This window comes from Cervus canadensis, chromosome 3 (assembly GCF_019320065.1).
Source record: "Cervus canadensis isolate Bull #8, Minnesota chromosome 3, ASM1932006v1, whole genome shotgun sequence".
Lineage (NCBI taxonomy): Eukaryota > Metazoa > Chordata > Mammalia > Artiodactyla > Cervidae > Cervus > Cervus canadensis.
In genome coordinates this window covers 67,710,117-67,731,775 of record NC_057388.1, presented here as the reverse complement: position 1 = coordinate 67,731,775, position 21,659 = coordinate 67,710,117, and the positions used below count along the sequence as shown (strand labels likewise).

The window sequence follows — 21,659 nt, the reverse complement described above, 5'->3', positions numbered from 1 at the left end:
GCTAATGGTTTGTCAATTTTGTTTATTTTTTCAAAAAACCAGCTTTTAGCTTTGCTGATTTTTGCTATGGTCTCTTTAGTTTCTTTTGCATTTATTTCTGCCCTGATTTTTAAGATTTCTTTCCTTCTGCTAACCCTGGGGTTCTTCATTTCTTCCTTCTCTAATTGCTTTAGGTGTAGAGTTAGGTTATTTATTTGGCTTTTTTCTTGTTTCTTGATGTAAGCCTGTAAGGAGCATGGCATTTTTATGAAGCTAAATGGAATTCTGTGTGGCTGAAGAGTATGCACTTGGAATTAGAAGAGATGGTAGGAGTATGGGAGGGTGGGGCAGGATGGGGGTGAGGCTGGGAAAGAGGCAGAAAGAATAGTGAGCTTTGCCATTGGTGGGGTAAACAGGTGGATGTCATGAGAGCTTCAGAAGCCCTGTGAGAGAGGTTAGATTTCATCCTGAGGATAGCGAAGAGCCACTGAAGCAAGAGACACAGACAGATTTGTGCTTTAAGAAGAATACATAAAGTCAGTAAAAAATAGAGTGTCATTAATAAATAAGATAATTAAAAAGAAAAGAAAATAATTCGGAAAGGATGAACAGAAAAGAGCCTACCTTGAAAATTTTAAAACATCTTTTATTTTTCAGATAAAGATTAAATTATAAACTTACAAAATTTAAAATATGAATAACACTGAGATCACTGCATATTAAGAGCTGGGATATGTGACACTTTAAAGTGATATTCCATGCAAAATTTGTAGCTACAAAAATACTTACTAGAAACAAATGAAAATGGAGGGTGAGTTCTATAGGGAAGAAAACTTAAAACCTTCTTAGTATTGAAATGCAGAGTTGTTTAATGGAAGTAAACATTTGAATATAAATTTATTTTGGTAAATAATGCTTCGCATTTAGAGTTTAGCTGTAATAAATTTCTGGAAGTGTTCTTTTCTCATTTTCTACAAGTGTTCTTTATCAACCTTCACTTTCATCTCTAATGGTTATGGTGTGAGTAAAGAGGGAAGGAAGTGTGTGAGGTTCTGAAGGTGATCATTTTGAAGGAGGGAAAATAGCATTTATGAGATACCTACCACCATGTCCCAAGAGATACTGTTTATGGTATCTTGCATGCATGGATGCCAAATTGCTTCAGTCGTGTCTGACTCTTTGTGACCCCATGGACTGTAGCCCACCCAGCTTCTCTGTCCATGGAATTCTACAGGCAAGAATACTGGAGTGGGTTGCCATGCCCTCCTCCAAGGGATCTTCCTGACCCAGGGGTCAAACTTGTGTCTCCTGTGTCTGCTACAGCTCTTGCACTGCAGGCAGATTCTTTATCACTGAGCCACCAGGGAAGCCCCTTATAGTATCTTACCTGTAAGGATATTACTCTCCTATTTCACAGGAGTTAAAGCTCAAAGAGTGTCAACCACCATCAGGATCACAGAGTTAGGATGTATTGGGTTGGCATGTGAATCCGGTACTGTCTTCCTTTCCATTGCTCCTCCTCTTGGCCTCTTATTCAGAACCAAAGTGACTTTTTTTCCAGATGCCCCATTCTGAACCTAGAAAATCGGGGATGAAGCAACTTGTCTGCAATCAATACTCCCCCTGGTGGCTCAGCTGGTAAACAATCTGCCTGCAATGTGGGAGACCTGGGTTCGATCCCTGGGTTGGGAAGATCCCCTGGAGAAGGGAACAGCTGTCGACTCCAGTATTCTGGCCTGGAGAATTCCATGGACTGTATAGCCCATGGGGGGTAGCAAAGAGTCTGACACGACTGAGCAACTTTCACTTTCTGCTATGGCTGATAATCTTGGTACATCCAAAGGCCACTTTAGACCTAGAGTCCTTCTTCCCCACTGGACAGCACAAAGGGGCACCTTTCAAGGAAAAGCTGAATCTAGTATGAAGATAATCATGGAAATTTTAGAAAAATGCAGCCTTTTCCTTGGAGCTGCATTTACTTTCAGATTGCTAATTTATTCAGATGATTGGCCCTGGGCCTGTAACCCTCTAACTCAGCCTGGCCGTTTGTTAACATGCAGGCAGCCTGGTGGAGCCTGCCGCTGATAGTCGTGGGAACCAGTCGCTGTGTGGCAGGGCTTGGGGTGCAGCAGAAGCATCTGTGTGGACCACATGGGGCTTCTCAGTTTGTAGGATTGTGGCAACTTGGAACCATTTGCTTTAAAGGTCTATTTGCATTATCAGCAAAGAATATGGAAAACTGCTCAATTTCAGCTGATTACCCACTAAAGTGCCTGGGAGCCGCTCTGTAATTTTCATTGCTGCTTGCGGGGCTCTTCAGCAAAGTTTGCAGGCGAATTTAATGGAAGGCATTCAGCCCTGCTGAATGGCAGACAGAGAAGGCACTAGCTTCCTGTTCTCTTTGTTTGAAAGCATCTGTTACCATAACATAGTAAACAGTTTTTAAGCCATTCTGGGAACAGCCATCTGTGAGACACCTCTCCAGTGTAGGCTTTGGTCCAGACTTTAGTTTTCCCACAGCTTAACCCAGAAAGAATTATCTCTGCTGTCCAAGGCCAATGAGATTAGCTTTAACAAGGATTTCTAGGAAATGGCCCCTGGCAACCTAGATGAATAAACTCTTCTAACACTAGTTAGAGTCAAATAAACTCTAACACTGTGGCACAATCATACAATGGCATACTTGTTAACAACTAAAAAGATGTTGTAGATCCCACTTCTTACACTTTAAGGTGTTTGTGAATCGCTCGGGTTCTTGTTAAAATGAAGATCTGATTCAATAGGTCTGGAGTGAACCTCAGGTTCTGCATTTCCAACAAGTTCCCAGGTGATGCCAGTGCTGTTGATTCTCGGACCACACTGTGGGTAGCAAGGCTGTGGAAAATTTATAATTGCATGGAAGGTGTTCTGGCTCCAGTAACTTAATCTTCGTCTCCATCTTCATTGTCTCTGAATAAAAATGCTGTCAGGTCCCTCGTTTCTGCTCACTTTAAATGATAGATAGTCCCACAGTTAAGTTAAGTTGCAAAACTAGTTTCAACCCAGTGAAAAAAACAAAGCAACAATCCTTTGTGACCACTAAAGGATTCTCACTGGCTTTAGATGTTTTTACCTCTCTGAGCTGGGATCTGGTGTTGGCAAAGGCAGGTTGCCAAAATAGTCAGCTGTTCTTCCCTCTGGATTTCCTGTGGGAAGACAGACTCACTTTGGGTCTGCTCTCTGTTTCACTGGTACCTCAGATAATTTTGAGGCAGAAGAGCCCATCCTAATATTTTGACCATAAAAACAGGTATTTTCAGTGATTGCTTCTGGATAGTGGAGCTGATCATGGAAGGTTGGGGGAATGGACTTTCATTTTTTCATTTTATAACCTTTTATAAAGCATATATGTGTGTGTATATGTCAATATACCCATATGCTAACATATATGTGTATAGGTACATGTGTGTATGTATGAACTTATGTGAAGTGAAAGTCGCTCAGTCATGTCTGACTCTTTGCAACCCTATTGATTGTAGCCCACCAGGCCCCTCTGTCCATGGAAATTTTCAGGCAAGAATACTGATGTGGGTCACCATTTCCTTCTCCAGGGGATCTTCCCAGCCCAGGGACTGAACCCACATCTCTTATGTCTCCTGCATTGACAGGCGGGTTCTTTACCACTAGCACCACCTGGGAAGACATGGACTTATACATTTGTCTATAAATGCATATACAGTAGGCATATAAAATTTGCCACAAACACATACCACTTTTATAGGTTAAAAAAAGACAGAAAAAAAGTAACTGTAAGAAAAAAGGGGGGGGGGGATTTAAATTCACTAAGTAGCTCTCTAATTGTATTTAAGCTACATAAGAAATGGGAATTCCCAGGTAGTGATAGTGGTAAAGAACCCACCTGCCAATACAGGAGATATAAGAGACACAGGTTTGATCCCTGGGTGAGGAAGATCCCCTAGAGGAGGGCATGGCAACCCACTCCAGTATTCTTGCCTGGAGACTCCCATGGACAGAGCAGCCTGGTGGGCTACAGTTCATAGGGTCACAAAGAGTCAGACATCACAGAAGCGGCTTGGCATGTATGCACTAAATAACAAACAGCCATAGTAAAGTGAAAACTGTTTTTCATTGTTGCAAAAATGAGTAGTTAATAACTTCTTTCATTTTCCCTACAAAAATAGTATTCAAATTTAAACAAAATTGAAGGAAAAAATTTCATTCTGTAAACATATACTCCAGGTTCCATCTCCTTGAACTATTTAGTGGTGGCAAGAAGATTCTTTGAAGCCTGTGAACTCTTTCGGTTTCCAATTTGTGCTGGTGCTACAATAGGTGGAGTACTGCAGCCATCACCCTGATACACAGGATTGCACAGAGGTCTGCTCTGTCCATTTCCACAGATGTTTTTGATGAGCTGACCCGCAGTTAATGGTCTTTGGGACTGAGCTGTCATGTGTCAGAGACGTGCTTCTTTTGAGCTCTCTCATCATTGCCTCATAAACCATGAGTGAACAGTTCATTGTGAAGACCTGCACTTGAAACACTCACCTGTCAACAGCAAAATTCTTTATACCTTTGGCTTCAACTTTCTGTTGTGTGAGAAATGTTGAAACCCAGCCTTCTGGTTGGCCCTGAGTAATTTCCAGGTAGATGGAGATCTGCTGAAACCAGTGAATCTGAATTAATGGCTAAAAATACTCCAAGTTCTGTGTTTAGTGTGTGGGGATGTCATGCCTGCAACCTCTGAGAATAACCCCAAGGAATGCCAGCCTTCATGGAGGTGAGGAAAGGACAGAATGCTGTGGATGGAACCTGTGGGCCTAGCACCTGCCAAGAGACCGAGCAGTAAAATCTTACATCATCCAAATACTTGCTTTGTGTCCCAGAATGGCGCAAACTCCAAAAATCTAAATAAACATGGAGAACTGAAAATACTATAGAAGGCTAGAAAGTTCTAAACTCAAACATGTATCCTATTCCATAGAAAGAAGAAAATTAAGAATTTCATAGAAATTAAGAAATTCAACTATGTAAGCACTATGAATGTGTGTGTGTATCTCCATGTACTTTTTATCTTAAAAATCCACACTTCTCCCCAAGGTGTAAGAGGCTAGACCCTGCCTCCCTTTCTGCATCACTGCTCACCTGCAGCTCCAGTTTATACTCCATGTTCCAGCCCTCTCAAACTTCAGTCTGTTGTTAAACTTCTGCCACATTTCTGGGCTCATCTTATGTGCTATGCCCCTTGCCTTCCCTGGGGGGACCTTCCACACATTCCTTTTGTCTCAGCATACTTATCACTTAGTCTTGAAAGTTGTGGGGATCCCCAGCTGCCCTCACTGTGCTCCATGCAGTTGCCTTTGCCCAGCCAGCCCTCAGCATCCTGCATCCCTACAGGTACACTCAGGTGAGGGCAGTAAGACTGCCAACCCTGCTCTGAGCTGTGCCCGCAACATCTGGCACAGCTTCACCCTTGGCAAATAAGTGCTCAAAACTATTTATCAAATCATCAAAGAGAAATGAACATGGATAGGTTTTTCTGAACTAGTAAGGCAGAATGCTGGGTGATTTATTTTCTTGCTTTTTCCTATCATAAAACAAATGTAAAACACTATTTTAAAAACTATAATCATACCATATTAACTGAATAATCATTTTTATTATTCTCTTTAAAATTTTATTGATAGTCTTCTTTTACATAATTGTTTTTGTTGTTTTTTAATTATTGTCGTTATTATTTTTATGAAAGTGAAAGCCACTCAGTCATGTCCGGCTCTTTGTGATCCCATGGAGTATACAGTCCATGGAATTCTCCAGGCCAGAATACTGAAGTGGGTAGCCTTTCCCTTCTTCAGAGGATCTTATCTTCCCAACCCAGGGATTGAACCCAGGTCTCCCATTGCATATAGTTCTTCATACTCTTGCTAGTTGGATAATGTATTGAGTTGATATATTATACTTTTTTAGTCCATTTAGTTTTGTGATTGTATCAGGTATACTGAATTCCCTACATTCAGTGAAGTACAGGCATTAAAGCTTTCTCATTCTCTTTCAATCATCATTTTCCTTTCCTGTTCTTCAGTAACATGTTGGGATGGTCCCACCACTTTGAAGTAATTTCTCATTAAAAAATTCTATCTGGTTCAGTTTGAAACCCAGTCTTATTTTTTTTTTCCTTCCTTCTCTGGCTAGATTATGACCTTCAGGATCTGTGGTCTGGAGGAGATCCATTTTGTCTTTTCACTCCTTCCAGGGACATTGGGTGAGGAAGAGAGCCTTAAAAACAGGGGGTACGCTGTACTACATACTCTTACACCAGTAGTGGACAGCAGTCCTCATCTTTTCACTGGTTACTTTGATTGGCTGCTGGGGCTCTGCTGATGTGGTTTCTTTGTGTTGTGTGATTTTTCTGAGTGTGTGTTCAGTGGCACTCTGGTCCCTCTATCCCTCTCTTAGAAAGGAACAGTGGCGTCCTTTTCAAGTCATGCCATTGACTCACAACGTCCTGTCTCAGTATCACTTCCCCTAGTTTGGCCATTGGGCACCATAGCTCCTGCCTCTCCCTCAGCTCCTTCACATGGAGTCATGTTATCTTCCATGTGCTCCAAGGGCCACAGGAAACTACAGGGTGGAAGGCATCCTTTATGATCACATTATACCCTGAGTCCTTCTCACTGTTCTATGAGTTGCTCCAGCATGTTCCCACTCTCAGAAATCTCTAGCCAAGTTGCCAGCATCAAAGTGGGTCTGAGGATAGCACAACTTGGAAACTATCCAGTTGATGGGTAGATGGCAGTCTCCTCTTGCACACAGACACCTTCAGCCTCTATGAGTTATTCTTTAGAGTCCAGATCCTTGGCAAATGGGAGGAGCACTATTATGGAGAGAGGGAATGGTAAACCATGAAGAGTGACTCCCAGTGGTCCCTTCCCATTCCTTGCCCTGGGTGGTCAGGTGAGGCCTGGGGCCATGGGGGTGATGGCTGGGGTAGCATGTTTTAGCATCTGGCCCTAATTGTCTTCTGCTCATTTAAAAATGTTGGAAGGCCGACATATTCATTATCTTGATGATGACAGTTGTTTCATGGATGTATACATATGTCAAAGCTTATTAAACTGTATACTTTAATTATGTGCATTTTATTATATGTCAATTATACCTCAATAAAGCTGTCCAAAAATATTGGGGCAATTCAATGCCTATTTGTCCTCTTGAACATTTAGTTATAGTACTATAAATAATATAGCATGACCATCATCATGCATATGGGTGTTTTTCTTTTAATGCTTCCTTAAGATAAGTTCATAGCCAGTTGAATTACTGGCTAAAAGAAAATAACCATTTTTATAGCTCTCAGGATATTCAGTATATTGCTATAATGCTTTTCCAAAGAATTGTGCCTATTTCCAATGCAGCAGAAAGTGTGAAGATATTAGTTTAATAGTAACATTAGACTTGAGAGTTGTTCAGTTGCTAAGTCATGTCTGACTCTTTCAACCCCATAGACTGCAGCATACCTGGCTCCTCTGTCCTTCTCTATCTCGCAGAGTTTGCTTAATGTCCATTGAGTCAGTGATGCTGTCTAACCATCTCATCCTCCGCCATCCCCTTTTCCATTTGCCTTCAATCTTTTCCAGCATCAGGATCTTTTCCAGTGAGTCAGCTTTTCACATCAGGTGGCCAAAGTATTAGAACTTCAGCTTCAGTACCATTCCTTCCAATTTAGGAACATTTTTATAAAAATTAACCTGAGATTTATTTCTTATGGAAATGTTCCTAGATATAAAATAGTGCATTATTTTTATTTCTTAGGTTAATATAAAGGAAAATACATGTGTATATATTTCAGTTCAGTTCAGTCACTCAGTCATGTCTAACTCTTTGTGACCCCATGGACTGCAGCACGCCAGGCCTCCCCGTCCATCGCCAACTCCTGGAGCTTACTCAAACTCATGTCCATCAAGTCAGTGACGCCATCCAACCATCTCATCCTCTATTGTCCCCTTCTCCTCTTTTCTTCAATCTTTCCCAGCAGCAGGGTCATTTCCAATGACTCAGTTCTTCGCATCGGTTGGCCAAAGTATTGGATATTGAATACTTGAATATTGGATATTGAATACAATGAATATTCAGGACTAATTCCTTTAGGATTGACTGGTTGGATCTCCTTATTGTCCAAGGGACTCTCAAGAGTCTTCTCCAACACCATAGTTCAAAAGCATCAATTCTTTGGTGCTCAGCTTTCTTTATATTCCAAGTCTCACATCCATACATGACTACTGGGAAAACCAAAGTTTTGACTAGATGGACCTTTGTTGGCAAAAAAAAAAATGTCTCTGCTTTTTAATATGCTGTCTAGGTTGGTCATAACTTTTCTTCCAAGGAGCAAGTGTCTTTTAATTTCATGGCTACAGTCACCATCTGCAGTGATTTTGGAACCCAAAAAAATAAAGTCTGTCACTGTTTCCATTTTTTTTCCCCATCTATTTGCTGTGAAGTGATGGGACCAGATGCCATGATCTTAGTTTTCTGAATGTTGAGTTTTAAGCCAACTTTTTCACTCTCCTCTTTCACTTTTATCAAGAGATACTTTAGTTCTTCTTTGCTTTCTGCCATAAGGATGGTGTATATTTTTGCAAATTAGTATTTCCTCTATGAGAACAGCCTGTTCTTATTTTTTTAATCTATTTACCTACTGGGGTTTTGATGTTCTTTTATTTTGATTTCTATGAATGTTGTCATGAAGCTGTTTGTGAAATAAAACATGTTTTTTCCAAAAGCGATGTTTATTCCCACAGTTAGAATTTGAGAACAAAACTGACCAGGGTGAGTGAGACTTGGTTCAGATTGTGGAGGTCTGTCCACTGCCTACTCTGGTTTCTGGAATAAGGGTACTCCCTCTGTATATGCAGGTTAAGTTGATTTTTCCAGGCAACCCTATGTGCCACAAGTCACACAGTCTCCCTGCTTGTTAACATCTTGATCTCTAGTTTTCTGAAGCTGATCTTATTAGAGTTTCATATTTCCTTTCAGGGAATCAATTTTAAACTGAAAGAGTAGTAGAAATAGGAAGTGGGATAAAGTAGTGGTGACAGCATGTGTGATTAAAAAAAGAATCTATGGGCAGAGTTCAGCCTCCCTGTCAAGACAGTCATAAAGTTTTATTTATAGTATTTTGAAATTTCAAATAGTGTAAAAAGATTTATGTAGATAGTATACAAATGCTTTTTTTGTAAATATCAACAGAGAGACTATAAAAGGCTGAAAAATACTGCTTATGCTTCTTTTTAAGTGGTGGTATGGGTTCATGTTTTAAACTGATTCACAGCAATGATAAATTTAAACATACACACCTCAGACACACTCAATGCTCAAAAACAAGCAAAATATCTCTGTAGACAAAAATCAAAATGGAAGCATCCAGCTATAAGTGAGGCTGAAGTAACAATCTGCTAGATTCTGACTCTAGAAATTCCCAGAGTGGGCCTGAACTTGTGTAGACAAGACCAAGAGCATCCCATGTGCGAATGGACAGCATTCACTCTCACATAGTAATACCAGGGGCAGAGTAGGGCTTCTCACCCATGAAAGGACAGTGAATAGCTTCTATGTTTAACATTGACAATTTACAGGAGATACTCTGTTCATAGGTCAGAGATTCAACATTGCTAATTGTTAAGGTGTCAATTATCCCTAAACTGATCCCCTGATTCAGTGAAAATCCAGTAAAAATCCAGCATCCTTTTTAGATCTTACAGTCTTGTTTTTTGACCTCTCTCTGCGGCATCTTAATTCCCCAACCAAGAATATTAAGAGGGGATCTTAGTTCCCCAGCCAACGATCAAACCCATGTCTTCTGCATTGGGAGCATGTAGTCTTACTACTGGACCACCAGGAAAATCCCTCCAGCATACTTTTAAATATAATACATTTTTTGTATAAATGAAGAAAATACAACAGCATAGCAAAGTTGACAATTGATCAAATTTATAGTTATTTTATATCATTTATATCATTATCCATGGTTTTATTTTGTAGCTTTGCTTACTTGCTAAAATTTCTTCGTAAGCCCCCAAATCAGTACTCACAGTACTTTCAAGGTCATGCAAGAACAGACACAGACCAGCAAAAAATTCAAGTCACCTGAGGCACAGGTTCCCAACTGAAGTGGAACAAGATAATTCTTTGCCTTCTTGTTTCAATTATATTGTCAGTAAGTATCCATTTATAAATGGTTCCAAGCATAGTCTGAAGTGTTGTCTAGTGTTTCTAAGTGCAAGAAGATTGTGATGGTCCTTACGATATCTCAGACATGAGATACAGTGTTGTTGGCTGCCAGTTCAATTTTAATGAATTGGTGATATATTAAATAAGGTGTCTTTAAACAGAAACACACACAATGTGTTTTATATTGATTGGTGATGAAAATGTTGTGACCAGAGGCACACAGGAACCTAACCCTGTATTTCCCTTGGTAAGAATGAATTGTTCAGTATTTGATGATTCACTATTGGCAGTGTCTTTGTTGTAACTATCAAAAATCTTGAGAATCAACTGTGTGCTCAAGCTGTGTATGTGTTTGTGCATATGCCCTGTACACACAGTGTACAGACAGTAAGCATATAAAAATATACTTACTGAAAGTCTGGAAAGGCAAACAAAATAAACAGAAATACTTCATGCTTGTCAGAGTGGCAAGCAGTTTATACTCTGACAAACTGTTTTCAAGACCAGAGGAAATAGCAACTTTCATGCACTTCAATGATAGTTTAAATTGGTAAAAACACTTCAGAGTGCAGTTTGACAAAATCTAATCAAGTTGAAAACTTACATTTCCTTTGGCTCAGAAATTCTATTTCTGAATCCAGAGCTCAGAAGAACTTATGTGAGGTACTGGTTTTAGTCATTTTAGTAGGCTAACATCTATTTTTTAAATTGAGATATGATAATACTATGCTAAGTCGCTTCAGTTGTGTCTGACTCTGTGCGACCTCATGGACAGCAGCCCACCAGGCTCCTCTGTCTACGGGATTCTCTAGGCAAGAATACTGGAGTGGGTTGCCATTTCCTTCTCCAAAGGAAGATATGATATGATAAGGATATGATAAGGATGTCAGTAAATAACTTTGACTATTATTTCCAGGTGGCACTAGTGGTAAAGAACTTTCCTGCCAATGCAGGCGATGTGAGTTCTATCCCTGGGTGGTGAAGATGCCCTAGATGAGGAGATGGCAACCCACTTCAGTATTCTTGCCAGGAAAATCCCATGGATAGAGGAGCCTGGTGGGGTACAGTTCATTGAGTTGCAAAGAGTCGGACACGACTGAAGCGACTTAAGCGTGCACACACAAAAACATCACTAAATAATCTTATCTGTTACACTCGTTGTTTTCTAACACTACTTGAAGTAAAAATAAGCAGTGTTCCTGGGGAATCACCCACGGAAGCAGGTATGTATGTATGTGTAAGACCATGTTATTAACTTGATATGACGGTTCTGATTGTGTTATATTTTCAGTTTCAAGGCCATTTGTATAGTAAATTCTTCACATGAATCCTTTATAATCCTTCTAATACTGGAATCTATCTTGGGGAATCTTGGAACTAATACATATATTAGATTATCTTAGTTTAGAGAAAGGTAGATCTAAAACACAACTTTTGAATTAGCATATACAGTCTTTAAAAGTGTAATACAAACAATAATATGTCTAACATATGCAGAATATAAAGATATTAATAAAAAACACATATATCTTTAAAATTTTTTATAAACTATTGTTGATTTACAATGTTGTGTTAATTTCTGCTGAACAGCAAAGTGATTCAGTTATACATGTATATACATTCTTTTATATATTCTTTTCCATAGTGATTTATCAGAGGATGTTGAATATAGTACCTTGTTATTTATCCATCCTGTATGTAATAGTTTGCATCTGCTAATCCTAAACTCCCAGTCCCTTTCTTCCCCATCTCCCCTTCTCCTTGGAAACCACAGGTCTGTTCTCTATGTCTGTGAGTCTATTTTGTAAATAAATTATTTATATCATCTTTTTGGATTCCACATATAAGTGGTATCACATGATATTTATCTTTCTCTTTTTGACTTACTTCACTTAGTATTATAATTTCTAGGTCCATACATGTTGCTGCCAATGGTATTATTTCATTCTTTCTATAGCTAAGTAGTATTCCATTATATATATGTACTACATCTTCTTAGTCAATTCATCTATCAGTGGACAGTTAGTCTGTTTCCATGTCCTGGTTATTATGCACTAGTGCTGCTTTGAAAACAGAGATGCATGTATCTCTATAGTTTTGTCTAGTATATGCCTGAGAGTGGGATTGCTGGATCATACCACATGTGTATTTTAACCCTAGCTTAAGAAATAGGGTATTAGCAATATCTGCCAAGCCCTCTGTGTACTAACACTCATCCATCCCCTGTTTCCTTGAACCCTGTGATAATCACTATCCTGATATTTGTAGGAAGATTTTTAGCTATTGATTTAATTACTTTAATAGGCATAGGGTTTTCCAGGTATTCTTTTCTCTTTTTGGTTCAGATTTAGTAAGACATATTCTAGGAATTTGTCCATTTCATATGTTTTCAATTATATTAGCAAAAGAGGTTTATAATTTTCTCTCACAAGCTTAAATATCTGTATCCTTCCTCCATTTCTTCTATTGCTTCTGTCACTTTTTTCTTAATATGTATTTTCTGAAGGTTGTCTGTTAGTCTTTCCAAAAGTACTGACTTGACTTTATCATTCCTCTATGTTAATGTTTTTTACCCAGTTCAGTAACTTCTGTCTTTATCTTTATTATTTTACTTTTCCTTTCTTCTACAATTTTCTCCTTTTGAAATTTTTCCTACATTGGACACTGGGCTTCCCAGGTGGCACAGTGATAAAGAATCTGCCTGCCAATGCAGGAGTGCAGGTTCAATCCCTGGGTCAGTAAGATCTCCTGGAGAAGGAAATGACAACCCACTCTAATGTTCTTGCCTGGGAAATCCCATGGACAGAGGGGCCTGGCAGGCTACAGTCCATGGGGTTGCAAAAAATTGGACATTACTGAGCAACTAAGCATGCAGGTTACATAGTCTTTAATTTCCAGCATTCTATCTGTTACAACATAAACATTTATCTTCCAAGTGGTGCTTTATTTGCTCCACTAAATATGCTTTCACATTTTCAAGCACATGGGCATTTGTAGATATATTTTGATGACTGATTTCCATCTTAATGTGATTCTAAGAATGCCAATACTTTGAAATTTCTTGAGACTTGCTTTATGAACTACTATGAAGCAAATTAGTGTAAATGTCTCAGTGAATTCCTCTACTGTTGAATATAAGATTTGAAATATGTCCCACAAAACAAGTATTAATTATATTATGGGTGAAATCTCAAATATACTTGCTGAATTTTTGTCTAATTTATCAATTATTGTGAGGTATGTTAGAATTTCTCACTATCCTGATTGATTTATCAATTTATCTTCATATGGGTAGAAATTTTTATTTCTGAATATTGAAGCTATATTTTTTCCAAAATACTAGACATTTTGAGAGTTTTAGGTTTACAGAAAATTGAGCAGAATTTACAGAGTCCTGTTGAAACTTCTTTTTCTCTTTCCCTTGCTTACAGGTTCCCATATTATTAATATCTTGCATTTTATCCCCATATTATTATTAATAATATCTTACACTAGTGTGGTACACTTTTTACAATTAATGAGTCGATATTGATGCATCAAATTAACTAAAGTCCATAGTCGACTTTAGGGTTCACTCTTTGTCTATGGGTTCTATAGGTTTTGGCAAATGTATAATGTTGTGTATCTACCATCACAGTATCATATATAGTGGCTTCACTGCCCTAAAAATCCCCTGTGTTACACCTATTCATTCCTTCTCCCCAAACTCTTGGCAACCATTGTTATTTTTCCTGTCTCTATAGTATTGCCTTTTCCAGAATGTTATAATGTTGGAGACATACAGTATGTAGCCTTTTCAGACTCACTCCTTTTACTCAGCAATGTGCGTTTTTTTCCTTCTTTTTTTTTCTTTTTTTGTGACTTGATGGCTCATTTCTTTTTATCACTGAGTAATACTCCATTGTCTATATATGACAATTCGTTTATCCATTCATCTTTTGAAGGACATCTTGGTTGCTTTCAGATTGTGGCAAGTATGAAAAAAAAAAAAAACTGCCATAAACATTTGAGTACAAATTTTTGTGTAGACAGAAGCTTTCAATTTATTCGGTTCAATCTATTTAACATTGTCAGTGTTTTGAATTTCAGCCATTCTAATAAATGTGTTCAGTTCAGTTCAGTTGCTCAGTTGTGTCCGACTCTCTGCGACCCCATGAATCGCAGCATGCCAGGCCTCCCTGTCCATCACCAACCCCCAGAGTCTACTCAAACTCACGCCCATCGAGTCGGTGATGCCATCCAGCCATCTCATCCTCTGTCATCCCCTTCTCCTCCTGCCCCCAATCCCTCCCAGCATCAGGGTCTTTTCCAATGAGTCAACTCTTCACATCTGGTGGCCAAAGTATTTGAGTTTCAGCTTCAGCATCAGTCCTCCCAATGAACACCCAGGACTGATCTCCTTTAGGATGGACTGGTTGGATCTCCTTGCAGTCCAAGGGACTCTCAAGAGTCTTCTCCAACACCACAGTTCAAAAGCATCAATTTTTCGGTGTTCAGCTTTCTTCACAATCCAACTCTCACATCCATACATGACCGCTGGAAAAACCATAGCCTTGACAGACGGACCTTTGTTGGCAAAGTAATGTCTCTGCTTTTTAATATGCTATCTAGGTTGGTCATAACTTTCCTTCCAAGGAGTAAGTGTCTTTTAATTTCATGGCTGCAGTCACCATCTGCAGTGATTTTGGAGCCCCCAAAAATAAAGTCTGACACTGTTTCCACTGTCTCCCCATCTATTTACCAGTAGTAGTATCTTATTGTATAAATTTTTAGTCCTCTAATGACATATGATTTTGAGCATCTTTTCACATGCTTATTTGCTACATGTATGTCTTTGGTAAGTTATATGTATAGATATGTTACCCATTTTAAATTGGGTTGTTTGTTTTCTTATTATTGAGTTTTAAGAGTTCTTTGTGTAGTTTTGATAAAAGTCCTTTATCAGATATGTATTTTGCATATAGTTTCTCCCAGTCTGTGGCTTATCTTTTTATTCATTTAACAGTGTTTTTTGTAGCACAAATATTTTAAATTTTAATGTAGTCCAACTTAACTTTCTCCATAAATCCTGCTTTTGGTGGTATATCTAAAAAGTCACCACCAGACCCAAGGTCACCTATATTTTCTCTTCCATTATCTTCTGCAAGTTTGATAACTTTGCATTTCCATTTAGGTCTGTGATCCACTATGAGTTAATTATGTGATCCACTATTAGTTAATCCACTATGAGTTAATCCACAAAAATTCACTGTGAGAAAGGTATAAAGTCAGTGTCTAGATTCTATTTTCTTTTTTTTTCCCTTTTGCTTATTTTTGGCATGTGGCTATCTGGTTGTTTCAGCATCATTTGTTGAAAAGACTATTCTTTCTCTATTAGATTGCCTTTCCTACTTTGTCAAAGATAAGTTTAATGTATTTATGTGGGTCTATTTCTAGGTTCTTTGTTGTGTTCCATTGATCTATTTGTCTATTTTTTTTTTCCAATCTCATACGGTCTTGATTCCTGTAACTTTATAGTAAGTCTTGAAGTTAAGTAATGTCAGTCCACCAGTTCTGTTTTTCTCCTTCAATATCCTGGGCCTTTACTTGCAAACTTTAGAATCAACTTGTAAACATCTACAAAATAACTTTCTGAGATTCTGACTGGGATTGCACTGAATCTATAGATCAATTTGTGAAGAACTGACCTCTTAATAATACCAAGTTTTCCTATTCATGAACATGGGACATCTTTCCATTTATTGAGATTTCATCAGAGTTTTGTAATTTGCCTCATATAGATCTTGTGAATATTTTGTTATTTTCATTCCTGTTATATTTTTTAATCCAAAAAATAAGTTATTTTTTGATACTAATGTAAGTGATAGTGTGTTTTTAATTTCAAATTCCAATTATTCATTTATTCATTGCTGATATATAGGAAAACAATTAACTTTCCGTCTTCCCAGGTGGCTCAGACGGTAAAGCATCTGCCTACAATGCAGGAGACCTGGGTTCAATCCCTGGGTCGGGAAGATTCCCTGGAGAAGGAGATGGCAACCCCCTCCAGTACTCTTGCCTGGAAAATCCCATGGACAGAGGAGCCTGGTCCATGGGTTCGCAAAGAGTCGGACATGACTGGGCAACTTCACTATGCTGTGCTATGCTAATTAACTTTCATATACTAACCTTGTATCCTAAAACTTTGCTATAATTTCTTATTAACTCCAGAAGGGTTTTTTGTTTGTTTTAAAGGGTTTTTTTGTGATCAGTTCTTTGAGATTTCTATATTTTCTCTTTGTTTGCATAAAGTTTCACAACTGTTCTCTGTCTTTTTGGTGAACTGGAACTTTTTTCCAAAGTAGTTGTTTGATCTTTATCCTGAAATATGCTTTTCAGTATTTTGGTTTTCAACTTTTGTAAGCCTTTATGTTTTAGATTTGTCATTTGAAAAAAGACATAGCATTTTTGTGTGTTTGTGTATGTGAGCACACTTACCAAATATGACAATGTTTGTACTTTAACTGATTTATGTTTATTGCAGTTAAATTCTAATTTAATTCCATTCGGACATCAGGCATACCTTAAATGACATTAATTCTTCCAAATTTATTGATAGTAGTTTTATAGTCTATCTTTATAATGTTCTTATATATTGGAAAAGAATGTGTATTATGTTGTTTTGGGGTGAAGTGTTCTATATATGTCAATTAACTATTGAAATCTCTGAGTATCATTGTGAATCTTTCTGTTTCTCATTGTAGTTTTATCAGTTTCACTGCATGCATTTTGAAGTTCAATTATTAGGTGCATAAATGTTAAGAATTATGTCCTCCAGTGAACTGACATCTTTATGATGATGAGATGACCAACCTTGTAATATTCTTTGCTCTGAAACCTACTTCATCTGATATTAATAGTAACTCAAGATTTCTTTTGGTTAGTATCAGTGTGTCACATTTTTCCATCCTTTTACTTTTAACCTATATATCTTCTTTTAATTGAAATATAGTTGATGTACAATATTATATGTTACAGGGGAACGACATAGTGATTCACAATTTTTAAAGGTTACACTCTTTTTATAGTTATTATAAAATACTAGCTTGTATTTCCTGTTATACAATACATGCCTAGAGCTTATTTTATACCTAATAGTTTGAACCTCTTAATCCCCTATCCCTGTATTGCCCCTTTGTCTTGCACGCTCCCTACTGGTAACCTTGTTCTCTATATCTGTGAGTCTACTTCTTTTCTGTCTTAGTCTCGTTTGTTGTATTTTTTAGATTCCACATAAAAGCAATATCATACAATATTCATCTTTCTCCATTTGTGTCTTTATAGTTAGACATACTTCTTGTGACAGCTTACAGTACATTCTTGCTTTGTTATTCAATCTGACAGCCTATGTCTTTTAATTGGGGTATTCCAATCATTTACATTTAATGTGGTTATTAATATAATTTTAGATTTAAATCTATCACCTTGCTATTTGTTTCTCTTTGTCCCATTTGTCTTTTTTCCCCTTCTTCTCTATCTGACTCTTTTTGGGTTGAGTATTACTTATTAATAATTCCCTTTTATCTCCTTTGTTGTCTTATTAGTTATAACTCTTTGGTTGCTTTAAGGTTCATGGTATGCATCATTAACTTACCTCAGTCAACATTCAAATGATATAATACTTCATGTAAAGTATAAGAACTTTGCAGTAGTGTACTTATTTCTTTCTCTTTGGTTTTTGTGCTATTGTTATATACTTTATTTTTACACATAACATAAACTCCACAATACATTGTAATCAGTTTTCTTTTAATAATAAATTGCCTTTAAAGAATTTTAAGTAGGAAAAAGTACATACTAACCCACAAATTAAAAATTGTTTGTGTGTGGATACATATTTTCATCTAGTATTTTCCTTCTGTCTAACAGACTTTCTTTAACATTTCTTATAGTGCAAGTCTGCTGGTGATGAACTCTTTAAGACTTTATATGTTAGAAAAAAATTTTATCTTGCCTTCAGTTTTAAAAGATATTCTTACTGAGTACAAGCTTACATGTTGGCTCTTTAGGGTAGTTTGCTGGTTTGCATACACTGATCCATGTTCTCCTCAATACTTAAGAGGATCCCTGTGCACCTCTCTCCTGCATAGTACTCTGTCCTGCAAACTCTATCTGCCTTTATTTACCCTGTCTTCCAACTCTTCATAAATTCAGGGAGTCTGTTGGGCTCTGCCTGTATTTCTTTCTGTGCCACTGCCTGGGAACTTTGAAGGCAGTAAGCTGGGAAAATCATATGGTTTATCTCATTTGTTTCTCATCTCTCAAGCATTGTTCTCTTTAATTCCCAGTTAGCCACTGTCTTAACAACCATTGTCTCTTTTATTTCATACAGTATTTTGGTTGTTTCAGATGAGAGGATAAATTTGGCCCCTATTCTTTCATCTTGACTGGAAGTGAAGCTCACTTCCACTTTGGTTATTGAATGATATATTTGGAATTTTTTTCCTACTCTTTTACTTTATGCTTTCTATTTATCCTGAATTTCCTGTTTTTCCCTGTGTATTTCCCATTGTCCTTATGACAATGGGCTTCCCTTGTGGCTCAGCTGGTAAAGAATCTGCCTGCAATGCAGAAGACCTGGGTTCAATCCCTGGGTTGGGAAGATCTCCTGGAGAAGGGAAAGGCTACCCACTCCAGTATTCTGGCCTGGAGAATTCCATGGACAGTCCATGGGGTCACAAAGAGTCGGACACAACTGAGTGACTTTCACTTTCACTTATGACAGTAATCAGACATTCCACTTGTCAGGTGCTTATGATTTGCCAGGAAGCAACAGTTAGAACTGGACATGGAACAACAGACTGGTTCCAAATAGGAAAAGGAGTACGTCAAGGCTGTATATTGTCACCCTGCTTATTTAACTTGTATGCAGAGAACATCATGAGAAACGCTGGGCTAGAAGAAGCACAAGCTGGAATCAAGATTGCTGGGAGAAATATCAATAACCTCAGATATGCAGATGACACCACCCTTATGGCAGAGAGTGAAGAGGAACTTAAAAGCCTCTTGATGAAAGTGAAAGAGAAAAGTGAAAAAGTTGGCTTAAAGCTCAAGATTCAGAAAACTAAGATCATGGCATCTGGTCCCATCACCTCATGGGAAATACATGGGGAAACAGTGGAAACAGTGTCAGACTTTATTTTTTTTGGCTCCAAAATCACTGCGGATGGTGACTGCAGCCATGGAATTAAAAGACGCTTGCTCCTTGGAAGGAAAGTTATGACCAACCTAGATAGCATATTAAAAAGCAGAGACATTACTTTGCCAACAAAGGTCCGTCTGTCAAGGCTATGATTTTTCCAGTGGTCATGTATGGATGTGAGAGTTGGACTGTGAAGAAAGCTGAGCGCAGAAAAAGTGATGCTTTTGAACTGTGGTGTTGGAGAAGACTCTTGAGAGTCCCTTGGACTGCAAGGAGATCCAACCAGTCCATCCTAAAGGAGATCAGTCTTGGGTGTTCATTGGAAGGACTGATGCTGAAGCTGAAACTCCAATACTTTGGCCACCTCATGCGAAGAGTTGACTCATTGGAGAAGACCCTGATGCTGGGAGGGATTAGGGCAGGAGGAGAAGGGGATGACAGAGAATGAGATGGCTGGATGGCATCACCAACTCGATGGACATGAGTTTGAGTGAACTCCGGGAGTTTGTGATGGACCGGGAGGCCTGGCGTGCTGCGATTCATGGGGTCACAAAGAGTCGGACATGACTGAGCAACTGAACTGAACTGAACTATGATTTGCCAGACTCTGGGTTATGTACTTTGCATAAACTTCCTCACTGAATGCTCACAATGTCCCAAAGAGGTAGCTATTATTAATATTCTTCTTTTACATATGAGGAACTTGAGTCACAGATCTTCTAATGACCTCTCCCAAGGTTATATATTGGAGTTTGAATCCAAATCTTTCTGTAACATCTGTGCTTTTTCTATACGGTACTATCCTATTACCAGCTGAAAAGCTAGTGTGACTATATCCAAAGTATGCTAATTTATGACTGTGTTGTGGTCAGCAATTTGGTTGTCACACTGGCCTTTATGTTCGTTGTCTGTGGAGCTGATGCAGAGTAAATTCTGGCTTCTGTTGTCAAATAATTTGGTATCGGCAGAGTAAGTTATGATGTTAACAATATGAAAATACTGTGAACAGTTAAGTACAAGATGCCTTTAGGAATGAGCCTATTGGTTTGGGGAGAGTGGACTATAATAATAACTTATTTAAAGGTATCATTTTCTCTTTGTATGGAAAGCTAATATGAGATATCCTATAGAAATTATCCCTCTGAATTTTGATTGTTCATTATCTAGTTCTTTGAAGGCTTATTCTGACTTGACAGTCCTTGCTCTGGAGCTTAACACAAGCCTAGAAGATACTAGAGAGCAAATGAATAAACATGTTTTCAGGAGGCTCTGCTCTTTCAATGCTAAGACTTTACAGTCTGCAATAGTGCCCACATCCTCCACAGGTGAAGAGCAGCCAGAGTCCACACTCTAGGAATTCTCTTGGCCACTGCATGCACTGCTCTTTGTAATTGTTTTAATTGTAGAGCAGTTTAGCCTTTTAGGAGTATCCTCTCTCAGCCCTGCCACATCTACCAGTGAAGCTGCACAAGATTTTAATAGGAATGTCTGACGTCATGCCTTGAAGGATCACTTCAAGGTGATCCTTGAGTGAACCCAAGGCTGGTAATATGACAAAACAGTGATCCATTAAAGGTAAGGACAATGAAATTCCTGGAAATCATCAGTACAATGGCATGGTATGTCATGTACCTCATTGCTGAGTGTGTTCAAATCTTTTAATTTTATGATATAATTAACCAAAAGCACCTTTCAGAGCAAGGGAAAAGTGGAAAGTTCTGAAACCTTCAAGCTTTTTAAGTCACTGCCGTGCATTGTATTGGGCAAGCATAGCCTTGCAGACAAAGATGGAACACATAGCAAGCCCAAAAGCATCAGTCTGTTTTCTACTAGAGCTGTCATGAGAACAAATGGGAGAAACAGGAAGTCTGTTTCACATGGTGAAACTTATGCCAGAAAATCAGATTTAATCCATTTATTCCAGGTTCACAAATGGCATGAGTAAGAGTAAGCAGGCTTTGCAGAGGTAAGGGTTGATGTGAGCTGCAAGGATGCTGCAAGGATTTTCTGGGGAGGGAGGAAAATCTGGGAAGAGGCAGCAACATATCCAAAGGCATGGAGACCTGAAAAGAACTCACAGCTCTGCAGGAGTTGGTGAGTAAATCTGGTCACCTGTGCTTAAGACTAACTGGAGGAAACCCAAGAGAAGAATATTGAGGTGAGGTTGGGGAGGAAATTGTCTGCTGTGCAAAGGAAATTGTACATTATGCTATGGATTTAACATCAGGGAATAGCCAGCTCAGATTTGTGTTTGGGAAGGTAACTGGAAGTA

At 38.3% G+C, this 21,659-nt stretch overlaps 1 long non-coding RNA gene across 1 annotated transcript in view; it reads right to left on the bottom strand.

The window, feature by feature from the left end:
- Positions 1 to 3,952: 3,952 nt before the first annotated feature.
- LOC122437785 overlaps positions 3,953 to 21,659 on the bottom strand; it is a 29,550-nt gene continuing 11,843 nt past the window's right edge. Inside the window, exon 3 of the long non-coding RNA XR_006268405.1 lies at positions 3,953 to 4,065. This is a non-coding gene — a long non-coding RNA (uncharacterized LOC122437785). The remainder of the gene's footprint in view (positions 4,066 to 21,659) is intronic.